The sequence below is a fragment of the Rhinatrema bivittatum genome, chromosome 10 (genome assembly GCF_901001135.1).
Source record: "Rhinatrema bivittatum chromosome 10, aRhiBiv1.1, whole genome shotgun sequence".
Taxonomy (NCBI): domain Eukaryota; kingdom Metazoa; phylum Chordata; class Amphibia; order Gymnophiona; family Rhinatrematidae; genus Rhinatrema; species Rhinatrema bivittatum.
This window is the reverse complement of record NC_042624.1, coordinates 81,921,701-81,947,627: the sequence shown is the minus strand read 5'-3', so window position 1 is coordinate 81,947,627 and position 25,927 is coordinate 81,921,701. Positions and strand designations below refer to the sequence as shown.

Here is a 25,927-nt window from a genome sequence, read left to right as displayed (position 1 = left end):
ACCTCCACGGGCCCTGCCGCATCTGGCCAGTATCATGACAGACCCCAAAATGTATTTCAGCTACCCCACCCGGTTGTTCCTCAGCAAAGGTAGGCTAGGAGCCCAGAGAGGTGGGTCTTGCTTCCACCTTTTTGGCAGAGGCACCTCAATTTTAGGAGGAAGGGGAGGTTCCTATCTATATCTCCATCTCCTCTGAGGGTGCTTGGTTCCCTGGCCTCACAACAACTGGTTCATGTGATGGGGGTGGAGAGGGCAATCACACTCCTGTATAAAGGGGGGCGGGGTGGAAGCTCCCTGCTTTCCAGCAGAGACAGGGGTAGGAGTCCCTATATCTATCTCTGCAGGGTCTGTCCCCTTGACCTCCTCCTGTCCCTGAATACTATCTGCCTTATTCTTTGGGTGGGCAGCAGGACTTGCATTGGCCTCAACTGGGTTCCTCTGGGCCATATGTTCCTGCCCAGGGGGGGGGGGGGGGGGGGGGGGCTGTGTAGTGCTCCACTGCCATCCAAATGCTTTTTTTCCTCTCCCAGATGCTTGGTTTTTTTTTTTCCTTCTAAGGAAGTGACCTTCTTTCCTCAGAGGATTACACCAGAGAAAAAAGGCAAAGGAAAATAAAAGGGGGAGGAGTACAAAAAAAACCCCCTCCTTTTTGCTTTTTACTTGCAGAGCAGGGAACATCAAGGAGAAATGGTGGTTTAATTAGTTGAAGCAGCCAGCCCTTGGAGAGATGCTGGCTCAGTTAACAAATTGCTTGTGTGAAAAGAGGAAAAAGGCAGTTTAAGGAGGGTTGTGCAGTGCAAAGAAGAAAGCAATAGAAGCAGTGCAAAGATTAAGTAAAAATCAGTTTAATGAATGCTCTGTAACTGAAAGGGGGCGTTTAAACTGTCAATACTTAAAAGTGAGGGAAGGAGCAGGAAGGGGTGGGGGGCATTAACAATTAGTTTCAGCAGGGTCCTCGCTCCCCTCGGTTGTTACCCGACTGTTACAACTGGCTCACTAGCCTGCAGGCTTTGAGGATGGATTATGAATCGATTTCCTTCACTATCCTGCACGTTCTCCTCTCCTCCTTCTTTTAGTTTGTGCTTTTCTGAGATCCAAGTGCCTTTCCCAAACTAATGCCTCCTTCTTAAACACCACTTAATTCTCCATTCTCCTCCCGGACTTTTCCGCATAATGCCATTTTCTACCGACCCCTCTCAGTCAGGATCCCGCCCACTTCCGGCTGGAAACGAGCCTGAGCTCCAGCAGCTCGGTAAGTAACCACGCCCCCTCCTCAAAACAAACCTTCAATCGGGAAGCGGAGCCTAATCACTCACCAGAAGAGAGATTAATGCGCATCCCTAGGCAACTGCCGGCATCTAAGCCTGATGTCGTCATATGCTTAGATTCCTGAAGGACTTGCTGCTCACGGAAACCTCGAAACTTTGCCGCCTGCAGGAATATAGTTCGGCTATTGGAACACAGGGAAGCTCTGACGCCCCATAATTATTTGAACAAGTTCAAAAATATGCCAGCCAGAAAATGTAGCTCCATAATGTATTTGTTTTTAAGTAATGTAATACTATGAGTGTTTTAATAGTGCAAAATGATTGAATCATTTAATGTTTTTTTTGTTTGCTTTTTACAATGATCTAATCTACATTAAAATGATTAGGCGTTCTAATCTAGAATGAAGGAAAATGCGGAGATGGAGCCTCCAAAAAATTTTAAGAGGCATAGACCGCCTGACTGAAGCTTTTCCTACCACCTCAGCCTGACCAGTGCAGTGAGTATATACCAAACGTGTTACCTGCTACAGGTGTTGTTAGTAATGTTTCGATCTGCTATATGATGCTTTAGAAGGGTGGAAGGATGGGTCTCAGCCAATGGGAAGCCAGCTGCCTGCATGTACTGGCTGCCCCAATAATTGGTGATCACCTATGAAGTTATGGAGATAAAAGGGGGATTATTATTATAGATTTGTGCAAATGGACACTTTTTTTTTAACGTGTATTGTGATGGCAGAAACTTGGCTTCTAATGCAACATATAAACTTAACATATATTAAAATACTGTTTTAAAGCTTCCTTCTTCATATACTGATCTCTTATATATATATTCAAGAAAGCCTACAAAAAATTGCCTATTATGGCATGGGGCTGATTCATGTAGCAGCTACCTTTGATGGACGGTAACAGATCTGTTAGCCGAATGTGGGGTTGGTAGGTTGTGCTGATGTTTCAAAATAAAAATCAGATTTTGTCTTTCTGGAAATTCTTTTGCTATTTATTTCGAAGGCAATTGGAGGCCCAGCATAAGGAGTGCAAATATAGACAAACATGTAATTGCCATCTAGTTGCCACTTAAGGGAATGTGAAAGTACAAATTGTGACAGACAAGGGGTAGAATATATAACTGCCTTCTGCTGCCACACCCTCTCTAACATTTCCTATTGTCAGAGATTCTACAGAATAAACTCAGTATTTAAATGTAAAGGGTATAGAGAGAGCCTGCCAAATATTGGAAGAGAAAGTAATAGTATCAGGTGAAAAGGTTATCAGATAGCTGATATGTTACCTGTATATGTGTATACATACAAAATGATACATTTCCCATAGTCTCTTGTTTGTCATGTATGTTCATCTTGATTAGACTGTAAACTCCATGGAGCAGGGATTGTCTCTTAAGTGTATCTTTATAGTGCTGCATTTGTCTAGTAGCACTTTTGAAATAATAATCAGTAGTAGTAATACAACACATCTTATGAACTCCAAAAAGAAGCACATTGCAAGTATTAGGAAGAACACTGGCAGTATATTTGAGAAACTGAGATTGTACCAAATGTACCCTGGCTCAGAGCTTGTTACTAAGTGCTCAAAGGATTCAGAGTTTGGATCCAGAGACAGGGCTGACCCCCCTGGCTGGGCAGGGGTATCCTCCAAAGGCAGGTTCCCTGGACTTTCCCTCCCTGTTGTGATCAAAGGGCACAATACTCAGCTGCATAGTTGTCTGAGTGGCACCATCTCATTAAAGAGAGGGCCAATCGCATGGAGCAGGTATCCCTGAGTTGCCTACCTGTAGTGGGTTTGTCATCAGTGAGGCCTTTTTTAAGATTGTGAAGGCCTCTTTAAGATGTGTTAAATTGGTGTCCCACTATACACTATGACATTATGCAGGTGTACAGAGGAATAGCCTTTATGGCAGGAGTCCCCACACTTTTCAAGGGAAGAGCAACATAGGAAATTCCAAATCACTGACTGCCTGATTCACTAAAGCTATTCTCCCATTCTGTATCTATGGGAAAATGCCTTGATGAATCAGGCTCTGAGAGGGCTGTGTGGTGTTTCCCCCCCCCCCCCCCCGCCACCTTGGAGTTTCTGATGAATGGAGGGAGGGGCATAATCAAAACACATCAGGCAAAACTGACTGATACATGGGGATAACCTGCACGACATGGCAGATACTCCCATGGTAAACTTGCTGGGCAGACTGGATGGACCATCGTTCCTTTTCTGCCATCATTTCTGTATTTCTGTATGTGTGCCCCTTTTTAATGCTTTGAAATGCTGGAAAAGCAGGTACGCATGGGGCAAGGTTCCCAGGACTGTGGTAAAGAGCAATAGTAATATTTATAGATCTACTATTACTATTTATCACTTCTATTGTGTTTTATCACTTCTATTGCATTGCTTGGTGTGCACAGCACTGTAAAAACACACATAAGAGACAGTCTCTGCTCTGTAGTACATGCAATCTAATCAAAACCAGGACAAAAGAGACTGAGAATTTCATTTATTAGAAAATGGTTACAATCAATAAGGCTGTGATGGGTTAAGATTTAAAAGCAAAGGTGGGTTTTTAGAATAAGTCCAGAGAGGGAGCATGGCGCACTAATTCAGGAAATCTGTTTCAGGCCTATGATGCAGCAAGGCAGAAAGCAAGGATTCAGAAATTGGTGGTGGAGGAGAAGGGCATAGATAGGAGTAGCTTCCTGAGTAGTGGAGTTCACAAGGACAGTTATAGGAAGAGATAAGAGAGGAGAGGTAGGGAGGAGCTGCAGAAGAAAGCCTCTTGTAGCTGTCCCTTAGCTCGCTAACTTTTTATATAGGTAAAAGATTAGCCAGCTAAGGGGGTCCTTTTCTATCTGTATCGCATGCGAAAAGTCCCTTTTCGCGTGCGATACCTTGATAGGGGTGGAGTAGGGGCGGCGGCGGGGCTTCGCTGGCGGCGATAAGGTAGGACCCGTTATCGCCGCCAGTAGCGCACCCAATAGCACCACCTTTCACGATGGCGCTATTGGGTGCGAAAGCCGGCAGCCATAACACCGCGGTGGTGCGATCGCTGCCGGCTTTCGCAGGCCCACTCCCCATTACCGCGGGATTCATTAAGCTGTGCGACAATAGAAAATCCCGGCCTAAGTGAGGGGCAAGATGATGGTATTCTGGGGTGGAGACACTTGCCTGACTAATTTAGCAGGATAAACACCAATATTCATAATTATCTGGCATAGTTAATTGGATACGTTTAGAACTATTTATGCGTTCTCTGCGGCAGTACAGCAGGGTCTGGAGGTGGAAAACATGAGGAGAGGTCCACCTACAATGTTTTCGAGACAGTGGCAAGAGTGGCTGCAGTGGGCATTGGTGCCCACAGGATGGCCTGGCTTCTTGCCTTGGACCTCCAGCCGGAAGTCGAGGAAAAGCTGACTGATCTGCCCTGTACGGGAGAGAATCTCTTCAGGGATAAGGTCAGGGATGCGGTAGGCTAATTGAAGGACCACCATGAGACCCTTCAACAGCTGTCGACTAGCACTTCCGATCCAACATCCTTGCTCAGGAAGTCCTGCGACAAGGCTCGAGGAAATCCTTCTGTCATCAGAGGAAATATAACCCTCCAACCTCGCAGACTCACACACCCTGTGCTGGTTCCAGGGGTTGTTCCTGCCAGCAGCGGATCCCCCAAGCCTCAGCCAGCCCCCCAGCAGAGCCCCTCCACGGGGTTTTGACTGGGAGCAAGGGAGCGTGAGTCGGTTCTCCATACCTCCGGCATCTTGCCCCCTGGTCGGGGGCAGGCTGCTTCGCTTTGCCCACCGCTGATCCCTCATTACATCAGACTGGTGGGTTCTCACAATCACCCACCAAGGGTATCGGCTGAATTTCAGGGATGTCCCTGCAGACTTTCCCCCATGTGTCCACCCTGAGTTTCGTCCACTCCATAGGAAATACGTCTGACAGAGCTCTCCGCTCTTCTAATGGCAGGAGCAATCGAACCCGTTCCCTTCCCTATCTCTTTCTGCTATACACAAGCAGGCCTTCAGCTTGGAGGCCGTGTTAAGGCTCACTCTATGAGGGCTATGGTGGTGTCGGTAGCCCACTTGTGGTTGGTTCCCGTCAAAATTTGCAGGGCTGCGATATGGAGTTCTCTACACACGTTCACTGCCCACTACTGCTTGGACAAGGATGGTAGGCAAGACAGTAGCTTCGGCCAATCTGTCTTTCACAACTTCTGCCAGGCTTAAACCCAACTCTCCCTGCCTAAGGCCCATTATTTGGAATCAGGCTGTCTCCTCCCAGAGTTGGGTTCTGTTAAGCATTAAATCTGCTTAAAAGTGCTGCCCCATGAACACAAAGGCACCATGCCCAATTTAGTAGAAACAAATTTAAGTTTATTTTTGCATATCAAAAAGCAATGCTGGTACTTTTTGGGAGAAACGGAGTCGCAGGTCTCTCTGTTGGAGAAGTACCACTCTGTGTCTCAATGTATGTCAGTGACTGCTGTTTTTTTATAGGTAAAACATACAATAGTCCCTAATAGGGAATCCATGAGAATACCACATATTTCTTGTGTCAAAACAAGATAAATTAAACCTAAGTTAACCTGACCCCTCCCAATTGAGGCCCACTTGCCCGATGTTCCCGTCAATCTTCTGTTAGTCCTTTGTCCTGTCAGGTTGTTTCACTCTCAGGTCTTCACCCTCAGGGAGGTCTCCACGACTCCGGCCTCACTGGTACCAATTAGTGGAAACAGCCTGTGAGATTCTAACCTTTTCCTCCTGCTTTTCTGTGACCCCATAATCTTCCATCATAAGTTTGACATCTCCTGCTGCAGTCCAGATGTCTCCTGTAGTTTCTCCAATGCAGGGTCAATAAGGCAGTTAAGGTTTTTGTGGTCAGAACTGCAAACAGGCCTAGGGAGCGGAGGATTCTGGGTGAGCCATAGTTTCCATGTTGGTCTTAGTCTCAGGCACATATGTCAGTTCTCCTGTGATTAGTTGTTTTATTTTTTCGCCCATGTTACAAGACTGAAGAGGGACCCTGTGTAGGATAGTGGCATGGTGGACATGCTCGGTGTGCCAGTCAGTCAAAGTTCTAGAAACTTTGACAAAAGTTTTCCGTGCCGGGCTCCATCTGATGATGTCACTCATCTGTGAGGACTAACATCCTGCTGTCCTAGGAGAACACCTGTTATATAGGTAAGCAACTTTGTTTTCTTAAAGGACACCTCATAGGAAACCATTTCTCATTTTGGTTCACAGATCTGGTAAAACGTTTTTTTCTTTCATTACCCCTAGGGTGAAAATCTCATACTAAATGGCCCAGGTTCAGAAAATATTGCCTGATTCTTCAGGATGAACTGCTCTAAGTCTTTATTTTGACTTGAGGACAGTTGCTTTCATATCAATGCTTTGGCTATTAATATTTATTTATTTATTTATTTATTTATTTAGAAACTTTTCTATACCGGTATTAGTGGGGACATCATACCGGTTTACATTTGAACAAAAAGGCTTGAAAATACATGTTAACAGGGGAAGCAAACTGGAAGGGGGATAACAAGGAGCAGCGTGGAAGGAAAGATTAACATAACAGCAACAAGCATAAGTTAACAGTATAGTTAGTTCCTTAATATAAGGAGGTTGTGATCACCATGCAGGGATGGGGTGGGGGGGGGGATCTATTCAGGATAGGCTTGTTTGAATAGTAGCGTTTTTAATTTTTTTTTAAATTTGAATGAACATGGTTCGAGGCGCATGTGTACAGGGAGGGAGTTCCAGAGAGAGGGGCCTGCAATAGAGAGGGCGCGATCGCGAGTGGAAGAGAGGTGGGCTGTTTTCAGAGAGGGAACATGTAGTGTGCCCTTGTTGGTGGATCTGGTGGGGCGGGTGGACTGTGGGGTATTGAAGGGGATGTCGAGCCAATTGGAGTTGTGGGTGTGGATGGATTTGTGTATTATGGTCAAGGTTTTGTAGTGAATGCGGGAGAGGATGAGGAGCCAGTGAAGGTCTTTGAGGATGGGGGTAATGTTTTCGTATTTGCGTGTGTTAGTGATGAGTCTTGCTGACGCGTTTTGCAACATTTGTAAAGGTTTTATGGTAGAGAGGGGGAGCCCTAGGAGGAGTGCGTTGCAGTAATCAAGTTTGGATGTTATGGTGGCTTGTATTACTGTGCGGAAATCCCGGGTGTACAGTAGGGGTCTGAGTTTCTTGAGTACGTTGAGCTTGAAAAATCCTGTTTTGAGAATGGAGTTGATGTATGGTTTCATACTTAGTTGATGGTCTAGGAAGACACCGAGGTCCCTGACAAAGGGTTGTGCTGTGATGAGGTTGAGTTTGGGGTTGTTAGGCTGAAGGGGGGTGGGGGCGGAGTGTGAGGATATGAGGAGGAGTTCAGTTTTATTAGTATTGAGGGCAAGGTGTAGGTTAGTGAGCAGCGAGTTGATTGCTGTAAGACAATTTTGCCAGTGTTCTAGTGCATCAGAAATGGAGGTGTGGATGGGGATGATGATCTGAACATCATCCGCGTAAAGGTAGAATTTGAGCTTGAGTTCGGAGAGTAAATGGCATAGAGGGGTAAGGTAAATATTGAAAAGGGTTGAGGATAGAGATGAGCCTTGCAGCACTCCTTGTTGTAGAGGGTATGAGGTGGAAAGGTTGTTTCCAATTTTGACAGAGAACTTTCTGTTAGAGAGATATGATTTGAACCAAGCAAGGGCTAGACCAGAAATGCCAATGTTTTCTAGTCGAGTTAGGAGGTGATGGTGGCTGATGGGGTCAAAGGCGGCTGAGATATCGAGGAGGGCAAGGAGGAAGCTGCGGCCTTGGCCAAGGCCATTGAGGAGATGATCTGATAGGGATAGGAGTAGGGATTCGATGTTAGTGTTTCCGGAAACCAAATTGGGAAACATGGAGGATGGCATGATTTTCTAGATGGGTCCATAAGTTGGGAGTTAACAACCTTCTCCATCAGTTTGGAGATGAGAAGGAGGTTGGATATAGGGCGGAAGTTGGAGGGGTCTTTCGGGTCTAAGGAGGGTTTTTTCAGGAGGGGTTTGACTACTGCATGTTTGAGTGAGTTAGGGACTGTCCCATGTGCTAGAGAGCAGTTGATAATATCAGCTAGGGCTCCGGCTATGGTGTTGGGTATGGCTATTAGGGCTTTAGTTGGGATAGTGTCATTGGGATGTGAGGCAGGCTTGAGCTTTCTGAGGATATTGATGATCTCTTTAGAAGAGGTGTAGTCGAGAGTGGCCATTGCAGGTTGGGAGGATGTGGAGAGGAGCGGTGTGTTGGGGGGGGGGGGGGGCGCATTTATTGGATGGGGGAAATCTAGTGAGGATGTTGGAGATTTTGCTTTGGAAGTAGTTGGCCGGTTCCTCACATTTGGCTGCTGCTTTATTGTCTGGAATGGTGGGTGGTGGAGAGGTGGTGAGACTTGTAACGTATGAGAAGAGCACTTTGGGGTTGAACCTGTGGTCATGGATTCTTGTTGCGTAGAAATCTCGCTTATGTTTGAGGGTGGAGAGTTTGTAGATGTGTAGGGCTGTTTTGAAGCTGGAGGTGTGTTGAGGGGTTGGGTCCTTGCGCCATTTTCTTTCTTTTTGTCTAAGGTTGTTTTTTTAGGGTTTTTAGCTCTGAAGAGTACCAGGGCTTTGTGGGTTTCGAGGAAGCATCTATGACACGTTTGGAGAGAGGGCAGAGCTTGTTGGCAATGTCTTCGGTGAGACTGTTCCAGGATGCTATAGCTGTGACGGGGTCTGAACATGTTAGCCTTGGTAGGGAAGACAATAGGACTTCTGCCAGTTCGTCGTTTGGGCAGGTTTTCCTGAATATTATGGTGGAGCTATGGGTGCTACTCGGGGGGGGGGGGGGGGGCCTTTGGTGGTGAGCAGGCTTTCTATGAGGCAGTGGTCGGACCATGGAACAGGAGTGCAGGAGGGTGAGTTAGATGTGTGGATGTCCGTATTGATGAACATCAGGTCCAGGGTGTGCCCGGCTTTGTGTGTGGGAGATGATATGATTTGCCGGAAGCCCATGGCAAGGAGGGATTGAATGAGGGACTCGCAGGAAGCGGAGAGGGGAATTGAATCTACATGGAGATTAAAGTCTCCGAGAATAATGGAGGGGATGTCTGTTTTTATCCATTCAGCAATGAATTCAATTAGGGGGGAAGGGTTGGACTCGAGGAGGGCGGGGGGAGCGTAAACTAGACAGATTTGAAGTGTGGCTGCTCTAAAAAGGCCTATTTCAAGATTGGGTGGTTGGGAGTGCTAATAAGCTTGAGATTTAGGAATTTTTTGGCCGCCAGTAGGAGTCGTCATCCTCTTTTCTTGTCGGTGGATAGGGAAGATGTCATAGGAGGTTGTGGGGAGTTGATTAATGAGTACAGTGTCTGAGTCTTTGAACCATGTTTGGGTGACGGCACAGATGTCTGGTTTGCAATCAATGAGAAGGTCATTAAGGATGGGTGTCTTTTTGGATAGGGATTGGGCGTTGATAGATTCACTGGGACTTCCAACTCAAAGTTGGCTGTGGTAAGCGCTTGCTGGACAAAGGTGTTGATGGGTATTGTCTTTCTCTTTAGGAGGTTGATGTAGTAGGCCTGTGTCTTCCTTCATTTCTTGGGCCAGGAGACCTTTATAGCTGACCAGTCCTACTTGTTTGACTATCTCATAGGGCCCCTGCAATTAGATTAGAAATTTGCTCTTAGAGAATGCAAGGAGGACCACAATCTGTTCTCCTATTTAGTATATTCTGTTAGTGGCTGAATGATTATTATACTTGGCCTGCATGGCTTGAATGTTCTGCATGCAGGCCTTTACTATGTCATCCACTTTCTTGAGATGAGCTTGTATTTGTAGTACATAGTTCACTATGTTTTTCACCAGATTTTGGTAGTATTCCTAGATTTCTTGGGTGACATCTTGGATTCCCCAGTGTCTTTGTCAACTAGGGCTCCAAGGGAGATAAGGTGGAGAAGACCCAAGGGACTGTTCTAATTGCAAAGAAGGGGTTTGGCAGTAAGTAATCCCAATCCTTGCCCTCCATAGCAATAAATGTCTGCAATATTTGCTTCAATTTTTTGTTGAAATATTCAATTAGGCCTTCAGTCTTTGGCTGAGAGATGGGGGTATATGGAATATCTTGATTTTCATGAGCATAAACCTGGTTTGTGATCCTAGATGTGAAAAGGATGCTGTGATCTCTTAGGATCTTCTCTGGGTATATCCACTCAGAAGAATATTTCCATGAGAGCATTTGCAACTGTCTTGGTCTTTTAGTTTGACAGCCCCTGGGTAGCATGTGTCATCGTCCAAAATTACCAGGATAAGTTGGTGCTCTTGGGTGGACTTCTCTAGTCAGCCTACCAAGTTCACAGCAGTCTGCTTGAATGGGGTTTCTATAATTGCCATAGAGGCACTACTCTAGTCCTTTGTGAGCTTGTCTGTTGACAGGCAAAATTCCTCAACCTTGCAGTAGATTCCTTAACAATAAAACCATGGTAAAAGTCTGAGTTTTATCAACCTACAGATGGCCTCCCAACAAATGACTATGGATAATTCTCAACAGAATGGTCAGGATATGGGGAGATTTTCCCATACTTCCCTCCCCCCTCCAGATTTCCCTGGCAATTTGATAGTAAGTTTTTCTTTATCATGAAGAAAGGGAGAAGAATGTCGCTAATTCCCCATTTCATGGATTCCCATCTTTTAATTGTGCCATTCCAGAGCAAACTTAAGGGAATTGTTTTCTTGCTATGCTCACTTGATGCTGCCTGGGCTGCTTTTCCCTTCCCATTCTAGGGATACTTTGAGAGTTTCCACATTAGTTACATGATCTTCACTTCCTGCAACTCATTATGGTGACCTGAGGCTATTATTATTATTTATTAATTTTGATGATTGCATTTCTTACATATGTATATCAATGCAATGTATATAATCAAAAACACACATACCATACATTTAAGCTAACAGTGATTAAAAACAAATTAAAATTCAGGTTCTTAAAACTAAAATTAAAATTTGAAATCTTAAAACAATGAGAAGATAAAATGAAAATTAAAAAATCAGATACAAACAATAGTAATTATAATAAGTAAACTTAAATACATGTAAAATCAGAAAACTACTAATCTGGGAAGGCCTTTGAGAAAAGGAAGGTTTTAAGAGACATCCTAAATTTAAGATAGTTTTTTTTTTTTCAAGGCATAACACCAAAGGAAAAGTATTCCCAAGATGGGGAGCCAAAAAAGAAAAACATATTTCACAAGTGTGCTCTAGCCTTATCAATTTAGGCAAAGGGAGAACTAATAGCTCTTGTTGAGAGGAACATAGAGTGCACGTAGGCAAGTATGGGATAAAAAGATTGGATAAATATGAGAGTACCCCAGTGGAAAGTTTTGAATGTTAAATGCCTTGAATTGAATCCTGTAAGAAACTGGGAGCCAATGGAGTGACATGATCATATTTTTTCTTACCAAAAACTATTTTTGCTGCTGTATTCTGTACTGTTTGAAGTCTGAGAACTTGGTTGGAAGAGAGGCCGTATAGTATGGTACAATAGTCTAACCTGGTGAGTATAAGAGATAGGTGAGCGTCTTCAAGTCATTAATATCTAAAAATGGTCTGAGTCTTCAGATGAAGTATATGAAAAAGTAGGAATGCTGAGTTAGAGTAGAAACATATGAGGAAAATTTGAGTGTATCTAGTTGAACCCATAAAGAAGTTACTGTATTCTTCAGAGGTATTGGAGTTCCAGCCATGATAGGAGTAGGTAACTCCAAGGAAATGCTGTTTCTGGTGAACCAAACAGCCTCAGATTTTTCAGGATTAACTTTAAGTTTAGAGGACCGAAGCCAAGTAGCTATTTCAAAGAGGCAATGATTGAATTTAGTAAGAGGGTCACCCTTTTTTAAATTAATCTGCATAAATATAGCCTGCTGAAACCAATACTTTGAATCAATGTAGCATGTGGGGAGAGAAACAAATTGAAAAGAGTAGGAGAAAGGGCAAAGCTACAAGTAAATGAGTGGCTAGATGAATCAATGAATTCCTTCACTGCCCATCACGTACAACTCTTTTGGATTGCTGGACCCCAGATGCATGACTCTGCACGTCTTGGCATTAAATCCCAGCTGCCAAATCCTCGACCACTCTTCAAGCTTTTTTAAATCACTTTTCATTCTCTCTACTCCTTCAGAGTGGACATGCCTGAAGGCGGTGAAACAATGTAACAAGGCGATAGCTAAAGCCAGAAGAATGCTGGAATATATAGAGAGTGGAATAACCAGTAAGAAAAAAAGAGGTGATAATGCCCTTCACAGGTCCTTGGTGAGGCCTCACTTGGAGTACTGCGTTCAGTACTGGTGCCCATATCTCAAAAAGGATAAAGACAGGATAGAGGCGGTCTAAAGAAGAGTGACCAAAATGGGGAGGGGTCAGCATTGGAAGGCTTATGAGGAGAGGCTGAAGGATCTGTATATGTATATCCTGGAAGAGAGGAGGTGCAGGGGGAGATATGATACAGACCTTCAGAAACCTGAAAGGTTTTAATGATGCTCAATCGACAAATCTTTTCCATTGGAAAGAAATCGCTAGAACTAGGGGTCATGAAATGAAACTCCGGGGAGGATGACTCAGAACAAATGTCAGGAAATATTTCTTCACAGAGAGAGTGGTGGATGCCTGGAATGCCCTTCCGGAGCAGGTGGTGAAGACGAAAACAGTGAAGGAATTCAAAGGGGCACGGGATAAACACTGTGGATCCCCTAAAGGTTTAAGGATGGAAATAAAGAAAAGAATGCATGGTGGTAACTGGGGGTAACTTGCTGGTGTGCAGTTGCAAATAAGCCTTGATACTGTTAATGCAACTCCATCATTGCTCTCTATTTAATGGCAGTGGGGAAAATGGGAATTGAATTCAGACAGCAACCAACAAGGGTCCTGACTTTTATGATTTGGGGAACAAATAAACATGGGGGTAACCTGCTGATGCGGCACTTACTACCCTTAATCACTAAGCCTGATACTTTTGATGCAACTCCAGCATTGTTCTCTGCTTCCACGGCAAGGAGTAAGGGAAATTGGATTCAAACAGCATCTGAGGACCCTGACTTTTACGGTCTGGGATACTGATAAGCATGAGGGTAACTTGCATAGTGCAGCAGATACTGGCATAAGCTTGCTGGGCAGACTGGGTGGATTATTTGGTCCTTTTCTGATGTCATTTCTGTTTTCTGTATTTTTACAGTGTATTTGAAGTTTTGTTTGTTCTAGATAGGATTTGAATCAAAGAAGAGAAGAGTCCTGAATACCAGTGTCAAATAAACAGTTAAGAAGAAGCTGATGGTCAATTGTGTCAAAGGCGGTACTTAGGTTGAAAAAAAACAACACAAACAAGAAGACCTTTGTCCAAATTTAAACTGATTTCCGAATCATTGCAGTAAAGGCTCCTTCAGTAGAAAAAACCTTTTCGAAAACCTGATTGCCTAAGGTGTAATACCAAGGTTTTGTCAAGAAAGTTATTAAGTTGTGCATGTACAACTTTCTCAAGGATTTTTGATAGGACAGGCAAATTGGAGACAAGTCTATAATTTTCAGGTTTAATAGAATCAAAATGTGGTGTTTTTTTTTAATGGAATGAACTGTGGCTACTTTTAAATTGGTAGGTAAGATACCTATTTCTAGACTATGATTAATGATTGCTGCTAATGGAGGCAGGAGTCCTAAATCAATATTTTTTTAATGAATTTAAAAGGAAAATCAAGAATAGATGATGCAGAATTCATCTGTTTCAGCATTAAGGCTAAGCTGGAGGGTGTAATTGAGTTGAACATGGAAAGCTTGCTTGTGAAAACACTATTAGTTGTGGTAGAAAGCAACGTTAAGACTATGGAGGCCAAAGAGGGAAGAGAATCTGAATTGAAATCAGCCTGAATATTTCTAATCTTTTCCTCAAAACTATAAGCAAACGCCTCTGGAAATAGTGTCTCTGTTTTTGATGATACAGACTGTTGTGTCCCTGAAATTTCCATGGCAAGTTTGAAGAGAAATTTTGGTCTGTTTTCAGCTTTACTCAAGAGGTTCTTATAGTAGATTTTTTTTATTGTACTTAATCTCCTTGAGATAATTCTTAATGCTGTTGTGCAGCATTAATTCATCATTAGATGACTTGCTTTTGTGCCAGCGCCCTTCTAATTGACATGTCTGCCGTTGTAAAGTTTTTAAAGCAGAGTGATACCAGGAGACATCACCAGTAGATTTTAGTATTGTAAAATGAATGGGGGCGGCCTGCTCATAAGCAGAGGATAAGATGTGATTCCAAGATGAAATGTTATCTTCTAATGGTAAATAAAAAAACCTCAGAAGAAAATTCCAAAGCAGAGGCAAGCTTGTCCTGGTCCAGATCTTTGGTTTTCATGACTGGGACCCTAACCTCAGATGATGAGGGCTGCGAAGATTGACCACATAAGGAAAAAGTAAGCATAATTGGTCAGTCCATATGAACTGTGTAGTCTTAAAATTTGAAGCAGAAGGAATAACATGTTCTGTAGAAAAAATGAAATCCAATGTGTGTATCCTTATGAGTGGTATGTTGACCCATTGGGTAAGTGATAGGTTTGACATTGCTGCAAAAAACATAGATTCAAGAGGTTTTGTGGCCTCGTTCGTGTGTAAATAGAAATCTCCTAGGGCAGGAAAATGAGAGCTTCTAGTGAAGCAGTTGTTCATAAGGGCAATTATATCGCAAAGATTTGAATTATTAATGGTCGGGGGGGTATGATTAAATCAGAAGGAGATTACATTTTGAATTGCTATCCAATTGAAGATGGATGAGAGGGAGTGGATAATTCTTTGATTTTAAGTGAAGAATGAAAAATTACAGCAATGCCCCCATCTTTCTTCTTTGGCCGGATTTAAGAAAGAAATTAAAATTAGGAGGGCAAGCTTGTTTGAGGCAACAAAAATCACTTGATTTGAGCCAGTTTCTGTTAAGAAGAAGATATGCAATCCATGAGAAATAATGAGATCACAAATAAGCTGAGCTTTATTTGTGATGGAGCATACATTCAAAAGTGCACACTTTTAAGAGTGAGGACGGAGACGGTTTATTGATGGAAGGTAAGAAAGTAAAAGCTGGTGAGATAACAGAAAGGGTAGATGCTCTTGGAGCGTAGGCTTTGGGGTAAAAACCCCTGGAAGAATATTTCCCATTTCCCTCACAAATGAGAATAGTACACACATCTAACATTAAGGTTAATGCAAGGAATAGGCAATAGAAAGAGGATGAAAGCAGCAATCTACAAAAGAGTGCACAAAGGAGCATGCTCCTTTGTTCGCGCTTCTTTGTGCATGCAACAAATGCACACGCCCCACTGGCATGCACGCCTCCAACATCAGCACAGGCGAGAAGTAGCAGACGAGCCCCTACATCATCAGGGTTAGTGGGGCTGAGATGAGGTGGTCAGCTGGGAGAGTCAGCAGAGCTGGAGAAGCAAGCAAACAAATCTTTGCAGTATACTTCCAACACAACTTCCCAAAGAAGGTCCGGAGACATGGGGGCCAAACTGTTTAATTTCCTGATACAACTATCATTTAATCTGCTGGATTTTAGGATGGCTGACAAACAGGTCCAAGTCCTCCATAGAAAACTCCTCATCAGATGGTCTCTTCTTTTTAGAAGAGAGCCTGCTTGGAGCTCCAATGGCCCTATCATGGTGCCATCGAGTGACTCTAAACCTGGAGAAATCCTATCAATAATTACTAGGTATGGGAGTCAAGATAATACTCACTTGGTCTGGCAAGGGATATGAGCATAATCTATGCCATTGGATTCTGTTGTAGTGAGTCAGCAGGGACCCTCAGTGGGCCATGTTCCTTGGTGCTCAGTAGGGCTTGGAGGTCCTGCTGGTTGCCATGTTTCCTTACACTGCCACAGGATATAAGCCTGCCTCTCTGAGAACTGGACCTCAGCTAGCTTCCATGTTTGATCCTTGTAGTGGCCCTCCACTGTTTTAGCTCTAGTCTTGCATTTAGTCTTCTGCTTTGTTTGTTTGGCCCTCATTTTGTGGCCTTCTGGATCTATATGCTCTGCTTTTATTTTGGTTCTTGTTTATACTGACCCTACTTTTGTGACCTTCTGGTTTTGTTTGACCTGTGTCTGTCTAGTCCTGGTTTTGCTCTGTATTGTGGGCACCCTTTCATCCCCTTTCTCAACAGAAGCCCCAGCCTTGCCCTTCTGGGTGCCTTTTAGTGCTCCTCTGAGTTTCTTTTACTGTCCTGCTGGCCACCAGAACATGAAGGTTCAATCCGACGGGGAGGTGGGTCAGTATAGGCAGAAGATCCTGCCAGTTAGGCCAGTCCTGGTCTTGTTCTACCCAGCTCTAACTGCTCCTGCTCTGGGGATTATCAAATAATGGCTGTCCCGCTGTCACAGCCATCAGTTTTCATGCATACACAACAGTGCCACCTTACTTTGGTAGTTACCTGGGTCCATTTTCATACACCTGGAATCAACCAGAGCTCAGGAGGTGGTGCCAGCCAATTTGACAAGGATTCTGAAAGTCTTTTTTTTTTTTTTTTTTTTTGAAGGAGCATCAGGTTTTACAAAACTGAAACAATGGATGGCCATCAAACATGAGAATGAATTAATCTACCTTTGAGGAGCTTGTGTGATGGCCCAATCCTTCAGACCTTAGGGGCCGCTAGTTTACTGTCCTGATAGTGTTGTGGGAGGTCTACCACTCACTGAGATAAGGTGTTGCTGGAAGTCCAGGGGTTGTTCCAAGACGAATAGGGCCCAGAGTGTCATGATTTCTCCACATTTCTTCGCAGACGCAACTCTCAGCAAAGTATATTCTTGAGTCAATAGATTCAACATTTTATTCAGCCAATGCTCAAAGGAGGGGGGATCTGATGATAGCCAGACCGACAAAATAGTTTGTTTAGCAACTATGCTGGCTCTATTCACCAAGGCCATTTGGGATTTGTGTCTCTATAAATAATGATGGGTAAGACTGCAGAATTTAACTCTGTGGGATTTTTTGCTTTTTTAACCATTGTCTTGCTGTATGAAATGCCCAAGTCTTTTGTCCTGTATTTTTATTTTATTAGATTGTAAACTTTATTGAGTAAGGACTGTCTTTTTTTGTGTGTTGTTTTGTACAGAGCCGCATATGTCATGTAGCATTATAGAAATGTTAAGTAGTAGTAGTAGTTTATTTTCTTTACAGCAGATATTGCTCATCAGTAAAGCAGCAAAACAAATGGAAAATGGAAAAGGAAGCTCTCAGCAAGTAGATCCCTCTACATGCAAGCTAGTCACTTCTCTTTGGGCTTCTGGCTACCTGTCAGTCCCTAGTCCTTATTCTGAAATCTATTCCTGCTACTCTCAGGTCCCTGTTATGGTTTGCTGCTCACCAGTCATGCTTTCCCTAAGCTTTTATTCTCTATACAGAGCTCAGTTTCTCTTAAGGAAGTCTAACAAGCAGGCCGATACAGAACGGTGCGCTCGGCCAAGCGCACCATTTAGCCCCGTTTGACCGCACATTTTACACGCGCTATTATTACCCCTTATACTGTGGAAAACGCGCGGCCAACCCCCCCGCGGAATATTGAAAGTAAAATGTGCGGCCAAGCTGCACATTTTACACGCAGAAATTAATGCCTGCCCAAAAGCAGGCGTTAATCACAGACAACACCGGGGAAGTGCATAGAAAAGCAGAAAAAACTGCTTTTCTGTACACCCTCTGACTTAATATCATGGCGATATTAATTCAGAGGTCCCAAAAGTAAAAAATGTAAAAAAAAACTTAAAAAAAAAAAAAGCTGTCCGCCGGCCCGCGGGTTGGAAAACGGACGCTCAATTTTGCCGGCGTCCATTTTCCGAACCTGTGGTTGTCAGCGGGTTTGACAACCGACGCCGGTAAAATTAAGTGTCGGTTGTCAGACCCACTGACGGCTTCCGCTAATGAGGCGCTAGGGACGACCTAGTGTCCCTAGCGCCTCCTTATTTGCGCGGGCCCTAATTTAAATAAAGAATCGCGCGCCCAGGAGAGGTGCCTGGGAGCGCGTCGGGAGAGTGGGTGCTCGCCTCGGAGCACCGGCTCTCTCGCAGAGTTTTTTTGAATCGGCCTGAAGGTTAGCTTTGCAAAATATACCACTTTACAGAGAGAGAGATGCTTTAAGTTTAATTTGTATAGTTGTAGTAATGACCATTAGTTACTCCATATGAATTTAGGATTAAATATAATATGTTTATAAGCATTTCAGTTTTGACTTGCTATTTGAGGGCAGGAGACTTACGAGACGTTTACTCCCCAAGTGCTTAAAGTGCTAGCACACAGTGATACTTTTCTAAATGAAAAAGGTACTGGATTGTGTCAAGCGGAGGCCTCCACTTTCCAGTGTTTTCCAATGAGGAAAAGGAGGCAAGTTCAGAAAGGATATGGGTTGGTGACTTGGCACTGAGTCACCATGGATTACATACCCTTATATGAAGAAAGTAACTCTTCAACTAACAAAGTGTTTTTTCTGAGATTTGGGTATTGGTGTGTGCCAAGAAAAATCTTTTCCCATTCCAGCAGTGCTCTCATCCCCTGCAGAGGCTGTCAGAATAACATGCTGCTTCAGAAGCTGTGTTAGGCTTCGTAGGGATCAGAGGGAATCTGGATGCACAGAAACATGACGGCAGAAAACGTTTATATGGCTCATCTGATCTGCTCAGTTCTACAGTCCCAATCATTCCCTCAGAGATCCCCTATGCTTGTCCATGCTTTCTTGATTTCAGATGTTGTCCCTGTCTCTGCCACCTCATCTGGGGGGCTGTTCCATGCATTTACTATCCTCTATGTAAAGAAATACTGCCTTAGATTGCCCCTTTACAAGCAGGCTGAACTAGCCATGCTCTCTTGGTTGACGTGATCTGATGGTGCACGATGTGGAGCTTTCTCTAAGTGGCAGAACTTTGCTGCTCTGCTCATGTGTGGCAGTTCCTACCTGATGGACTGAAGTTGAATCTCCTTAGTTCTTTTTTTTTTTCCCCATGCCATGGCACAGATGGAAGGAGCCTCTTTCTCTCACTCTCCTCACTTTTCTGAGATTCTTTTCACGTCAGCGATCCACACTTGACTCTCTGATATTAGCATGCAGCCTAAATATGGCTGGCTGAGATGCTACAGACAGTAAAATCTTTTCCCATTCCAGCAGTGCTCTCATCCCCTGCAGAGGCTGTCAGAATAACATGCTGTTTCAGAAGCTGTGTTAGGCTTCGTAGGGATCAGAGGGAATCTGGATGCATAGAAACATGACGGCAGAAAAAGTTTATATGGCTCATCTGATCTGCTCAGTTCTACAGTCCCAATCATTCCCTCAGAGATCCCCTATGCTTGTCCATGCTTTCTTGATTTCAGATGTTGTCCCTGTCTCTGCCACCTCATCTGGGGGGCTGTTCCATGCATTTACTATCCTCTCTGTAAAGAAATGCTTCCTTAGATTGCCCCTTTACAAGCAGGCTGAACTAGCCATGCTCTCTTGGTTGACATGATCTGATGGTGCACAATGTGGAGCTTTCTCTAAGTGGCAGAGCTTTGCTGCTCTGCTCATGTGTGGCAGTTCCCACCTGATGGACTGAAGTTGAATCTCCTTAGTTCTTTTTTTTTTTTTTTCCCATGCCATGGCACAGATGGAAGGAGCCTCTTTCTCTCACTCTCCTCACTTTTCTGAGATTCTTTTCACGTCAGCGATCCACACAACAGCACTTTTCACTGCTAAACATGTCTAAGAGGCAGCCAGGGTTTAAATACTGCCAGTGCGGGCACATAATGACAGCAACAGAAGGGTATAATAATTGCTACATCTGCTTGGGACCGGACCACGACCAGGCAAACTGCAGGGATTTGTGGCCACATGTCCCCTCATGCCAGATGTCAACTGGCCCAAAAGATTGTCTGGCTCCGGAAGGAAGAATATGTATCCTCAGCATCGGGCAGTTATGCCCCATCGCTCCAATGCTCTGTACATTCATCACCAGGCCCAAAATTGCAGCACCACCCAAAGCGACAACGAGCTGTAGCTATGGAGCCATCAAACAAGCCCTTGGGGGGTTCCAGAGAAAACCCTGAAACATGCTGAAGCATTATCCCTGTCTACCATGGGTAAGACTTCAGCATCGGGCTCCAAGGTGTGTGGAAGAACAACTGCATCATCTATGCCGCATCCCAAGTCGTCGCATCACAAAATTGCATAGAAACCCTTCTATGAGGTAATCTCACCCAACGCACCTCAATGCATCGTAGCGTTGACTTCACAAGCAGCATCCTCTCACGATTCAATTCCAAAGTCATCTTTGCAATCGACACACAGTACGTTCCTGAAGCAATTGATGCATGGCACAATATCATCTGCATTACAGGGCACATGACCCATGCATACCAGCTGAAGCAACACCCTACTATGCCGGTTCTCAAGCCAAAGAGCACAATGCATGCAATGCATGAGGTTTCCAAAAAGTGTCAACAACCAACAGGAGACACAACACCTCATGACTCATTGAAAAAAAAAAGAAATCAGAAGGTACAGGGCCACCTCGCATAGAACACCAGGTGGAGCCTATTCTATATCTCTGAACAGCATGGTTGTCACCTCACAGACCATTCTGAGTTCTTCAGTCTCTTCTCAGAGTGAAACGAAAGTTTATTTGGATTTTTCCCTGGAGTCACTCAGGAGGCAGCGCCAACCCCCTCTTCAGGAAGAGCTCCTCCCACTCAACAAGTCTTGCTGGAGGAGCCCATTTGTTCTCCCATCCATCGTCTCCCAGCCTCTGACATCACCTTAGTGGCCATTCCGACCAGGGGCCACAGGCATCCATTATCCTCTCTGCCTTGTTGGCCTCCCAGGGATACAGCAAGACCCCCTCTATTTCCAGGGTTTTGATTATCACAGGCTATGCAACAGATCATGTCCATCACTACTATCCTGTTTGTGTCCCTGCATCCAGATATGCAACTTCCTTCATTTCCTTCTCATCCTGTGGAACGAGACACAACAGTAACAAAGTCTCCACTAGCGTCACCTAGAGAGATCAGTCCTGTGGACTCTTCTCCTCAGAGCTATCACGCCACACCTGGTCCAAGAGAAGAATCCCTTTCCCCAGCTTCTCTGTAATTGGAAGGATCCCCCATTCCATCTCAGGCATCATCTACAGGTCTACCATCGGACCCTCTGGAGGAAACCCCAGACCCCTCATCTCCCCTGAATGATCTCACTTACTCCAGTTTTGTGGAGAAAATGGTTAACACCTTACAAGTAGAGGTCTGAAAAATTCCAGACCCCTGTTCCAAGGGTTTTGGTATCTTAAAGATCTTGGAGATTCCCTCAGAACCAATGGCATTGCCATCAGACACCATCTTGGATTCAGTTTTGCTTGTCTTGGAAGTACCCACACTTGAATCTTCCAGTTTCCAGGAAACTAGATCTAAAATTCTGCTTGCAGAAGTCCCAGGGGTATGGAGTCATCCGCTTACCTCATGCTTCTGTAATGGTGGAATCTGCTATGAAAAAAAATGAAGAAGTCAATGCTCCACTCTAACACCACCTGGGAAAGATAATAAAATTTTGGATGACTTTGGTCAGAAAGTCTTCCAGAGCACCATGCTCACCTCCCGTATTGAACAACACTAATTTTACATGTTGCAATACTTAAATGAGCGACTCCAACAATTGAAACCATTTGTGCATTCTGAAACCAGGGAGCACATAACACCACAACCTCAAGATTTGGAGGGGAGGGTCTAAGACACTTATTGTGCTCTGAGTACGAAACGTTTGAGACAACATCTTGTACATCGGGGGCCCCAATTGCAGCTTCTTGGATAGCGAGTACGATACAAGAAGATGTGCATGACAAGCTCACTGATCTTCCAACAACAATCTATTTGGGGACAAACTCAAAGAAACTGATGTCCAGATTATAGAGCAGAATGTTGCAGTATAGTCGCTAACGCTTCCATCTGACCAACAAGCCTCCTACAAATGATTCTTCTTCCAATACAAGAAACCATACTTTCAAAGAAAGCCCTACAGGCAATATTCACAGTACCACATACCATCTTACCAATAACCTTGGCCACAGGTTCCACCGGCACAACCAAGGGGCCATCAGAGCACTTGAAAAACGTACCTGTTGTGGATATTTGTGTTATGAACGCGCTGCCCGTGGGTCCCCCCGCGAGCAGGCTCACTCACCATGCTGCTTTTTTCAGCCGACGCAGCAGGACGCCGCCGTCGGCCTCTCCACGTGGCCAGAGCCGCGGACTGTAATCACTCCCTCGCGGCCCGGAGGCCGCCCGTGCTGCAGTCTTCACCGTGGCCGGAGCCGCGGACTTCCCTGGCTATCTTCACGGCCCGGGACCACCGCTGACATAGATGCCATCTTCGCGGCGCTAGGCCGCAAGCCCCGGTCCCACCTGGCGGCTGGAGCAGCCCCCGGGGAGTCCTGCAGCGGCCGGAGCCGCTGCTGATGTCAGGACCTGTGTCTAGGCCCAGCCCTGCCTCTTCCCACATCTACATCAGTGCAGGCCGCTGTCCATGGTCCTGCACAGCTCTCCTGCCTGCTTCTTAGGTGCCGGCCCTCTCTTCAGGATTTAAAGGGCCAGCCACAGGAAGTGTGCTGGCCCCACCTAGGGAGTGGACTTCCTGCCCCAGCCATATGAAAGGGCTGCTCCGTCATTCAGTCTTCGCCTTGGATTGGAGTTACTTCACTCTGGAGGCTCCTGCCTGCCAGAGCTCCATCAGGTCTTCTTGTCTTCTCCATGGAGTTCTTGTTGCTTCATCTCGTCATGCCAAGTCATGTTCGTGCCTGAGGTCCCCGTCCAGGTGTCCTGGTGTCTCATCTTGGTCTTCTGTTCCTGATGTTCCAGGTTCCCTGATGTTCTGATCCTGTGTCTTCGTCTTCAGCGCTCTTGAGCCTTCTGGTACCTGTGAGGCCGGGGGTCCCTTGGATGAGGTTGTGACCGAGTGGACCAGCCTACAGGTGGACTGGTATCCTGTGCTGTTGAGCCGTCATGTCCTGCCAGCCGTTGGTGGAGCTTCGGACGACATTGGCTCCGTTGTTGGAGTTCTGCTTCGACTGGATCCTTCCCTGCGCTTGTCCCGCTCCCAGCGTAGTCCGTGACCAGCCTCCTTGGGCTGTGTAGGGCACGCAGTGGGACAGGGTGGTCCGCAACTCAGTCCCGCGGGTGGCCTGAGTAGGGCACCCTGAGAGACAGTGCCAATGTCCTTCCGCCCAGCTTCTTGTCTCGTCTGGACTTTGTCAAGTTCCTCATCTCGTCTTGGATGCTGTTGCATCATCTTGGTATCATGTCATATTCCTGATGTCATCGCATCGACCCTGGTCCGGGATGCCGTTGCATCGACCACTGGTCCGTGATGTCTTCGCATCAGCTTTGGTGTCAGGTCTTCGTCCACGATGCCGTTGCATCGATCCTGCTGTCAAGTCTTTGTCTGCGATGCAGTTTCATCGAGTCTGCTGTCATGTCTACGTGTCAAGGCCTGTCTGCCCTCAACCTCAGGCTAGGCCTGCTGCTCCATGCTGTTCCATGCAGCAGGTCCGAAAGGGCTTGGAATGGTTGGAGGACCATTCACATTCCATCATCATCATGTTGTTGGCCATTGGAGCTTGCTGGCCTGGCAGAGGGTAGACCGTCAGTCATGGTGGAGCATGCCGTCAACCCTCGGTCTGGTCCTGGATCCGTCTGGGGTCGGGCTGAGGCCCAAGGGTACACTAAAACACCAGAGTGTAACAATTTTGCAAAGCTGCAACATGGTCATCTGTATACACTTTTACAGCCAACTACTGCCTAGACCAACTTTCAGCTTCATACAGTTCAGTGGGAAGAGTGGTTTTGAGTTCGGTCCATGAGGGGTAGAGACTACCAGCCAGGAAGATGGGTTGCAAAAAAAATAAAACAAAAAAAAACTCCTCATAGCAAGAGGCAAAGTAGTTGCAACCCTTAGCTTGGGATTCCCCAGGATAGCATGGCTAATTCAGCCTGCTTATCGATGGAAAAAAGTAAGTTTGGTTATCGTAAACTGTGTTTTCCGTAGATAGGATGAATTAGCCATGCATACCCACCCTCCTCCTTAGTTAGTCTCTACACTCCTTGGAACATAGTCCATAGTCTTTGTTATGAACTGAGGAGACTCAACTTTGGTAGATTGCGGGGAACTGCTGTGCATGAACAGAGCAGCAAAGCTCTGCCACTTAGAGAGAGCTCCGCATCGTGCACCATTGGGTAAAATCACCCAAGACAGCATGGCTAATTCATCCTGCTATCTTCAGAAAACACCATTACAGTAAGCAAACTTGCTTTTATGTCTCTTTACTCCCTTTCACCCTCATCCCATGATCCCTCATTCCAGATTCTTCTTTCCATTAAAAGAGATCCATCTCCTATGTATTGATACATGTAAGGTATCTCTTTATCAGATCCCTCCTATCTCACCTTTCCTATCTCACCTTTCCTCTAGGGGTATACATGTTTAGATCTTATGCTTTCCAATTAAGATAATTGATTATTTTAGTTGCCGCCCTCTGAACAGACTCCAACCGGTTTATATATTTTTGAAAGTGTAGTCTCCAGAACTTTACACGATATTCCAAATGAGGTCTTTCCAGGGGCAATATTGCCTCCTTTTTTCTGTTGACCATTCCTCTTCCTGTGCACCCAAGCATCTTTCTGGCTTTTGCTGTTGCCTTATCCACCTGTTTGGCTACCCTGAGATAATCAGATATGATCACCCCCAGATCCCGCTCTTGTTTTGTGCATAGGAGAATTTCACTCCCTATACTGTTCTGCTCCATGGAGTTTCTGCAGTCCAAATACATGACTGCATTTCTTAGCATTGAATCTTGGCTGGCTGCCTATCAGGGACTGGCAGGCTGGAGTCAGGGAGCACCCCCCACAGGACAGGACAGGCTGCAGGACAGGAGTAAAGCTGGTCTTCTGCCTAACCAATCCTTTCCCCTGCAGGTTGAGTCTTTGAGTTCTGGGGACTGGTAGGACTTATCCTCTGGGGAACATCAGAGCGCAGACTGTGAGCTGAGGTCAGGCTTGGATGGACAAGGCAGGCTGGACTAGACAAGTCAGACTGAGGTCTAGATACAGGGACTGGTTGAGGGCTGGATACAGAACACAACCTGGGGATGGATCTTAGGCAACAGACTAGGGCAAGGCCTAGGGAATAGATAAGGGACTGTATTGGACTGGGCAGGACAAAGCCTAGACAAGGACAGGACTGGACTAGACAAGTTACAGTAAACAAGAAAGCCCAGCAAGACTGGGCAAGGTAATCTTAAGAACATAAGAAATTGCCATGCTGGGTCAGACCAAGGGTCCATCAAGCCCAGCATCCTGTTTCCAACAGAGGCCAAACCAAGCCACAAGAACCTGGCAATTACCCAAACACTAAGAAGATCCCATGCTACTGATGCAATTAATAGCAGTGGCTATTCCCTAAGTAAACTTGATTAATAGCCATTAATGGACTTCTCCTCCAAGAACTTATCCAAACCTTTTTTGAACCCAGCTACACTAACTGCACTAACCACATCCTCTGGCAACAAATTCCAGAGCTTTATTGTGCTTTGAGTGAAAGAATTTTCTCTGATTAG

At 45.2% G+C, this 25,927-nt stretch overlaps 1 protein-coding gene across 1 annotated transcript in view; it reads left to right on the top strand.

The window, feature by feature from the left end:
* Positions 1-1,393: 1,393 nt before the first annotated feature.
* LRRC8B (leucine rich repeat containing 8 VRAC subunit B) overlaps positions 1,394-25,927 on the top strand; it is a 34,070-nt gene continuing 9,536 nt past the window's right edge. The window contains exon 1 of the mRNA XM_029618520.1: positions 1,394-1,765. The gene's annotated coding sequence lies outside the window, so the exon portion shown is untranslated. The remainder of the gene's footprint in view (positions 1,766-25,927) is intronic.